General features: G+C 39.4%; 1 pseudogene; it reads left to right on the plus strand.

Annotated features, from left to right (window-relative positions):
• The first annotated feature begins 6,716 nt into the window (after positions 1-6,716).
• LOC102861482 lies at positions 6,717-7,142 on the plus strand (annotated as a pseudogene).
• The last annotated feature ends 4 nt before the right edge of the window (positions 7,143-7,146 follow it).

The following is a 7,146-nucleotide window of genomic DNA, read 5'->3' on the forward strand; positions in this document are numbered from 1 at the left end:
GATTTATCTGATATCAGCAATGATATCGCTGGTGGCACAGACTCTTCTAAAACCAGCTTGTATTTAAATGTAGTTCTCTGCCAATGTGCTGTTCTAGCTACTTTTAATATTGATCTTCAATAATATTTTGTTTGGATGAAATAGTAATGGTATTGTTCAGTAGTTTCCATATTCTGTTGGATCACTTTTCTAGGGAATGGAGACAAATGTGGATCTCTTCTTGTCAATTGGCCAGGTAGCTGTCCTGCAAATTTCCTGGCATAACCTGGTCAGCACATCCAGGGCTGCATCTGTTAATTCAAACATGTCAATTGGTATGGCATTAATTCATAGGGCTTCTTTTTTTTTTTTGCAAATGTATTCAGTGGACCTTGAATATCTTCCATCAGATAGTATATGGTACTTTCTGAAATTTTTCAGTGTCTACCAATTCTTTTTGGCACAGTGATTCTGTGTATTCCTTCCATCTTCTTTTGATGCTTTCTAGATCATTCAAGATTGTACCCACAGCACACTTTTTCAGCAATGCAACTCAGGCTTGATTTTGTTTTCCAATTCTTTAGTTTGAGAAATGCTGAGTGAGTTCTTCCCTTTTTATTTTTTGACTCCAGCTTTTTGCATGTTTTGTTAAAATATTTTACTTTATCGTTTCAAACTGCCATTTGATATCTTTTGTTCAGAACTTTCAAAAAACATTTTATTCTGATTTATTTATAAAGTCTGAATACATTGTTTATCACAAAAGATTCTTCCCATTTTCTTCACTCTATACGCTCTTCGAATTGTGCATCCCTGTGATTAATACCCTTCCCCCCGTCAATACCTCTATATTTCTACACTTTGCCCACCTTAGATCCTCACACTCATTCTACAATAATGGTTTTACACAGTACTTGTCCTTGTGGGACTAAGTTAGTTCACTCAGCATAATGCTCTCTAGTCGCTCCCAAGTTAGGTAATTTACAAAATCATTGCTCCTGCATGCTGCATAGGATTCCATTGTATGAATGCATCACAACTTCTCAATTCATTCATTTTAGTTGGACATCGGCTGTTTCCATGTTCTTGCAATGGTGAATAACACTGCTATGAACATTAGTGTACAAGTTTTCATTTGAGCCTCAGTTCTCATTTTCTTGGGGTATATTCCAAGCAATGGAATAGCTGGGTCATATGGAATTTCTATGTTCAGCATTTTTGAGAAGAACCAGAGTGTACCATCGCACAACTCCATCAACAATGTAATAGAGTTTCTATCTCACCACATCATCACTAAAATTTATTTCTTGCTGCTCTGTTAAACTTTGCCACTCTTACTGGAGTGAGATGGTATCTCATTGTGGTTTTGATTTGAATCTCTTTTATTGCCAGTGATTTGGCAATTTGAATATCTCCTTCTGTGAAACTTCTTTCCATGTCTTTTGCCCATTTTATAATTGGGTTATCAGTTTTTTTCTTGTGGAGGCCCAGGAGTATTCTTTAAACTTTTGTTATGAGACTCTTGTCTGAGATGGTATTGTCGAATTTTTTTCCTCAGTCAGTAGGTTTTCTTCTCACCCTGTTGGAAAAAGTTTTTGATGGACACTGGGATTTAATCTTTAAGAAGGTCCCACTCTTTCTTTTGCTTTGCTTCTTATGCAATTTTCATTGTCTCTTCTGATATTCCTTTTTGTTTCCCCTTCTTCTTTGGAAAGTTTCAGGGGCCTAGGGCCACTTTCTGTTTTGTTTTTCTTTAGCACTCCCCCTTTTAACTGTCAACTATCTCCTGGGTTGGGTCATGAAACTGTTTTTTTCAAGGGGCATTTTAATCAGGTTATTTACTATTTCCTGGAACATACAGATTTATTAGGGAAGGATCAGAAGATCAACAAAATAGAAAAATTTTATTTTCAACCTTATATTTAACTATTCTCTTTTGCCATTTTCTTGTTTCTGGAAAACCCCTAGGAAATCTAAGATGATGACTATATTCCCCCTCTATGAGGTGGATTGATTCAGTGACTGGGGTAATCGGGATGGGTGTGTCAGAGGCAGTGTGATTGGCACAGGACAGAGCAGAGTTTAGGGCTATTGTACATAGGGTCACTATGAGTCACAGGCGACTCAATGGCACATAACAACAATAACAATACCAGAACTACTCCCTGCTAGAGAGGCTATGGTTGACACAAGAAGTCCTGATGGCACAAATATTTATGTGTTTGACTGTTAATGAAAGGTCCCTTTCAGTTGCTCTGCAGGAAAAATATGAGGCAGTCTCCTTCTTTGATAAATGTAGGCTTGAAAGTCTAGGACACTTCCACTTTGTCCTATACAGGCACTGTGGGTCTGAATCAAATTGATATCAGTAAGTTGTTTTTCTTTTTTTTTAAATAGCAGATACTAGTACTTGGAGCTTCTCAAAGTTTAATGCATAATAAGTATCAACTATTGTAGAAGATAAAAAAAATGTAGTCTTCAATATAGATTACATCTCAATGTCAAAAAAACAAGGGTTTTTACCACTGGACTGATAGGCAACATTATGATGGATGGAGAAGAGACTGAAACTGTCAACTTACTTCATCTCACTTGGATCCACAATTAACACCCTGGATACCAGCAGTCAGCAAATAAAGAGACGTATTGCACCAGGAAAGTCTGCAGTTAAGGACTTCTCCAAATTATTGAGGAGTAATGATGTCAATTTGAGGACTAAGGTGTGTTTGAGTCTTTCTGATCACTTGCTATGCATCTGAGAGCTGGACAATGAATAAGGATGACAGAAGAATTGATGCCTTTGAGCTGTGCTGTTGGAAAAGAGCACTGAATAACCTATGGACTGCCAAAAGAAAAAATAAATATGTCTGGAGAGGGTGCAGCCAGAGTACTCTTTGGAGACAAGAATGATGAGGCTGTGATTCACATAGTTTGGCATGTTGCTGTTCCTTGGAGAGGCACATGATGCTTGGAAGGGTGGAAAGTCGGTGAAGAAGAAAGTTCCTCAATCGGATGAATTGACACAGTAACCGCTGCAATAGCCTCTAGTGAATCAGGATATGTGAAGATGGCACAGGATAGGACAGGGTTCAGATCTGTTGTTCATAGTGTCGCTATGTGTTGTACTTTATGTGACGACACCTAACAACAACAATTTGATTCAAAAGGCCTGGAAAGATTCTGCTTCAGATGTTGCTGACTGTGTTGGTCCATGAACTAAAATACCTTGAATTAAAATGGATTGGATGGTTTCTGGTATACTTTCCCAGTTCTGGGACAATTGTCTTATTGCAAAAATTCTCTTCTCTGGTAAAGTCATCAGGCATCAGGTAGAATTGACTTCTAGGTTGACCCATGCAGTTTCAGAGGAAAACAAAATGGACATTGAAAGATAAGTGATTAAAAAAAATTGAGTGATCATTTTAAAATTTAGAGTTTTTATTCAAGCAATAAAAACTACAAGAGAATCCTGAAGGAGCGTGGTTCAAAACCACCAGAGGCTCCACTGGAGAAGGAGGGGCAATCTTCTCCTGTGCCAGTCAGATTCAATTTGACCGTATGCAACAAGAAACAAAACAAAACAAAACAAAAAACGAAACTGCCAGAGTAAGTGGTGTTAAGACTGACTTTTTAAGGGTACATTTATAATCAGAGAGGCAGCTATTAGCAAGTGAAATGTTAGTTCTAGTCTTTGTTACTACCAAGGTAATATGGACTAGATCAGTAAGCATCAAACTTTGTTGTTTGTGAGTTACAGTTGAGGTTGTAATGTAATGCATCAAGTTTCATAAGCAAACAATATTTTCCTTTACTACATGCATTATATGGTCTGATACTTATTTTTATTTAAAATATATTTTAATATACCATTCACAATCACTAATGTTGTTGTTGTTTTTATGTGATTTTAAGCTGACTGTGACGAATCTGACTCTGGCCTTATCTTGTGCCTTCCTCACCATCTCTGATATACTTGACTATGTGAGACAGGCAGCCGGCAGGAAGCCTCCGGCTCAGACCTGCCTTTAGTTGAGCCTATTGTTACAGTCACTAAATTAATCTATCTTATTGAGAGGGTCTTCCTCTCCTATGTGGATCCTCTGTCTCTCCAAGCACGATGTCCTTCTCCAAGGACTGGCTCTTCCTAACAATGTATTCAAAATATGTGACTTGCAATATGAAGAAAAATGAAACTAGATGACTATTTGGGTTGAATTCAGTCCCCTCCAAAATTAGTTTGAGGCTTTATCACCTGATATCTATGAACATGACCTTGCTAGAAATAGGATCTTTGTAATAATGATACTAATCAACATGACATTATGCTGGAGTGGGGTAGGTTCTAATCCAAAATTACTAGAGTCTGATCAAAGGGAGATAAAGGAAGGGAAGCCATATGAAGCGACACCTAGAAGCCAAAGAATTTGAACCTACCAGATGCTCCGATGGAGAAGGAGGGGCAATCTCCTTCTGTGCCAGTCAGGTCCAATTTGACAGTAGACAACAAGGGGGGAAAAAAGCACAAAAGAGAAAAAAAAAAACCCAACACAGTAGAAGCCAAAGAATACCTAGGGCTAGCAAGAGATGAGAGAGACAAGAACTGATACACCCCCCCCATAGCCTTCATAGCTGCCATGCTAATTTAAACTTCCAGAATAGTGAGCCAATAACTTTCTGTTCTTACAAGCCACGTAGTTTGTGATATTTTGTTAGGAAACTAACATGATCGAAAACTAACAGCTGCTCCCAGGAGAAGGATAAGCAATCTCCTCCATACAATTTATTATCTCTGAAAACCTGCCAGAGGGTCAGCTGTTTCTGACTTGACAGCACACAACAACAAAAACAAATACGCTACCTGTTATGAGAATGCTTTAATAAAGGGAAAAGAAAACCAGACAAATGTTCCTTATTGAATATGATTTTTAAAAAATCCCTGATTTATGTATCGGTTAAATCTATTATAATAGTTAGCTGTTAAAATTACCATACATGCTGTGTTTGGAGCCAAATAGCAAGTCCACAAAATTGCCTCTAGGGCTTGAATCATAAAGGCTTCATATTTATATACCTTTTCATGAGGTTAGAATAGGATTCGGGGACAGAAGATTTGAAATATATTTTTCCAAATAAAGTTTAAAGGGAGGTTGAACTCTTTCTTCTTCTTTATTCTTACCCTTCTATGGCTATTGCTTTGGATCTTGTTCTCCCCCTTGCAGGGTGTTTCAGGGAAAAAACCCAGACTAGGAACTTGTCCAAAGGTGCTGAGACCAAAGAAGGAGGCTGACAACTCTCTGATGGTAATTGTTTTTGTTGTTATTATGAGCCATCAAGTCTCCTACGACTCCCAGCAACTCTTTGTATAACAACTTTGAAGCCTGCCATGTCCTAAGCCAGTCTCATTGACTTCAATACACCTACCCCCTTTGTTCTAATTACTGTATCAGTCCATTTTATTTAGGATATTTCTCTCCTGCACTGTCCCTCTGCCTTTCAGAGCACGATATCCTTCTCCAAGGATCTGTCCCTCCTGGCCATTTGCCCAAAGTATGTGAGATAGAGTTTAAAAATCCTACCCTCAAAGGAGAAACTTGGTTTCATCCTCTCCAAGACAGACCTATTTGTTTTCTTGATGGTACTATGAGTGTTCAAGACTCTTCTCCAGCACCACAACTCAAAGGCATCAATTCTTCTTCTGTCATCCTTAGTCATTGTGCAGCTCTCTAAAGCATAGAAAGTATTTGCAAAGACCATGGCCTGGATCAGGCACACCTTAGTCTTTAGAATGACATTGTTGCTTCTCAGTACTCTGGAAAGGTCCCTGACAGCAGATTTACCTAATGTAATTCGTCTTTTGATTTCCTGACTGCTGATGTCAAAAGTGTTAATTGTAGAACTGTGAAAGCTGTAATTATTAACAACCTCAATATCTTCTCCATCCAACATGATTGGCCCAGGGGTGAGAATCTTTGTCTTTTTGATGTTGAGCCTCAATCCATATTGAAGACATCAGTGCTTCAGGTCCTCCTCAGTTTCAGCAAGCGAAACTGTGTCATCTGCATAACGTAGGTTGTTGATGAGTCTGTCTCCCATCTTACTGCCACATTACTTCTCATAAAGCCCAGCCTCTCAAATGATCTGTTCTGAATATAGATTAAAAAGGTATGGAGACAGGATGCATCCCTGATGAATAAGCATGCAACCTCTTCTAATTTATGTTTAACAATAACTAACAGAAAAGATGTAATTTACTAGCTTCATTCCAACCAAACTTTTTTTAATATTGAGAGAATGGGAATAGAAAAAAATATTAGCTCTCTTGCTCTTTTAAATGTATCTTTTATTATTATAAAAATGAAAAAAATTAAGTATTGAGGTAAACCAAACTTAAGATCAGGTTATTAAACTCCTGAATATCAGTAGTAATAATTTTCAAAGATTTCTAAAGGTGATAAAGATTCTTTTGTGATCTTCCAATATTTCTTACCATTTATATTTTTTTAAAAAAGTAAATACTGAATTTGATTTTTCTCTCATCCCTTTACATTTTTATTTCATAGTGTCAAGTAGCAAGTTTAAATAACTTGTAAACAGAGTCATTAGGACTGTTTGTCCCAAGCAGAGCGGTTTGATCCATTGGTAGGGTTGGTGTCACCCTCTTGCTTGGGGATTGCGGCTCTTTCCCGAGCGGCGCGGAGGTCCGAGAAGCGGCCTGAGATCTCAGCTTTTGGTGAAAAATGGCCCGAACCAAGCAGACTGCGCGGAAATCCACCGTGGGGGGGAAAGCCCCCCGCAAAGAGCTGGCCACCAAGGTGGCCAGGAAGAGCGCTCTGTCCACCAGCACCGGCGGGGTGAAGAAGCCGCATCGTTACAGGCCCGGGACCGTGGCGCTGAGGGAGATCCGCCGTTACCAGAAGTCCACGGAGCTGCTGATCCGGAAGCTGCCCTTCCAGCGGCTGGTGCGGGAGATCGCGCAGGACTTCAGGTCAGATTTGAGGTTCCAGAGCGCGGCCATCGGCGCCCTGCAGGAGGCCAGCGAGGCGTACCTGGTGGGTCTGTTTGAGGACACCAACCTGTGTGCCATCCACGCCAAGAGAGTCACCATCATGCCCAAAGACATGCAGTTGGCTCGCCGGATACGGGGGGAGAGATCTTAAGTGAACCACG

The sequence above is a fragment of the Elephantulus edwardii genome, unplaced genomic scaffold, assembly GCF_000299155.1.
Source record: "Elephantulus edwardii isolate Elephantulus edwardi_28Jun2011 unplaced genomic scaffold, EleEdw1.0 scaffold00101, whole genome shotgun sequence".
Taxonomy (NCBI): Eukaryota; Metazoa; Chordata; class Mammalia; order Macroscelidea; family Macroscelididae; genus Elephantulus; species Elephantulus edwardii.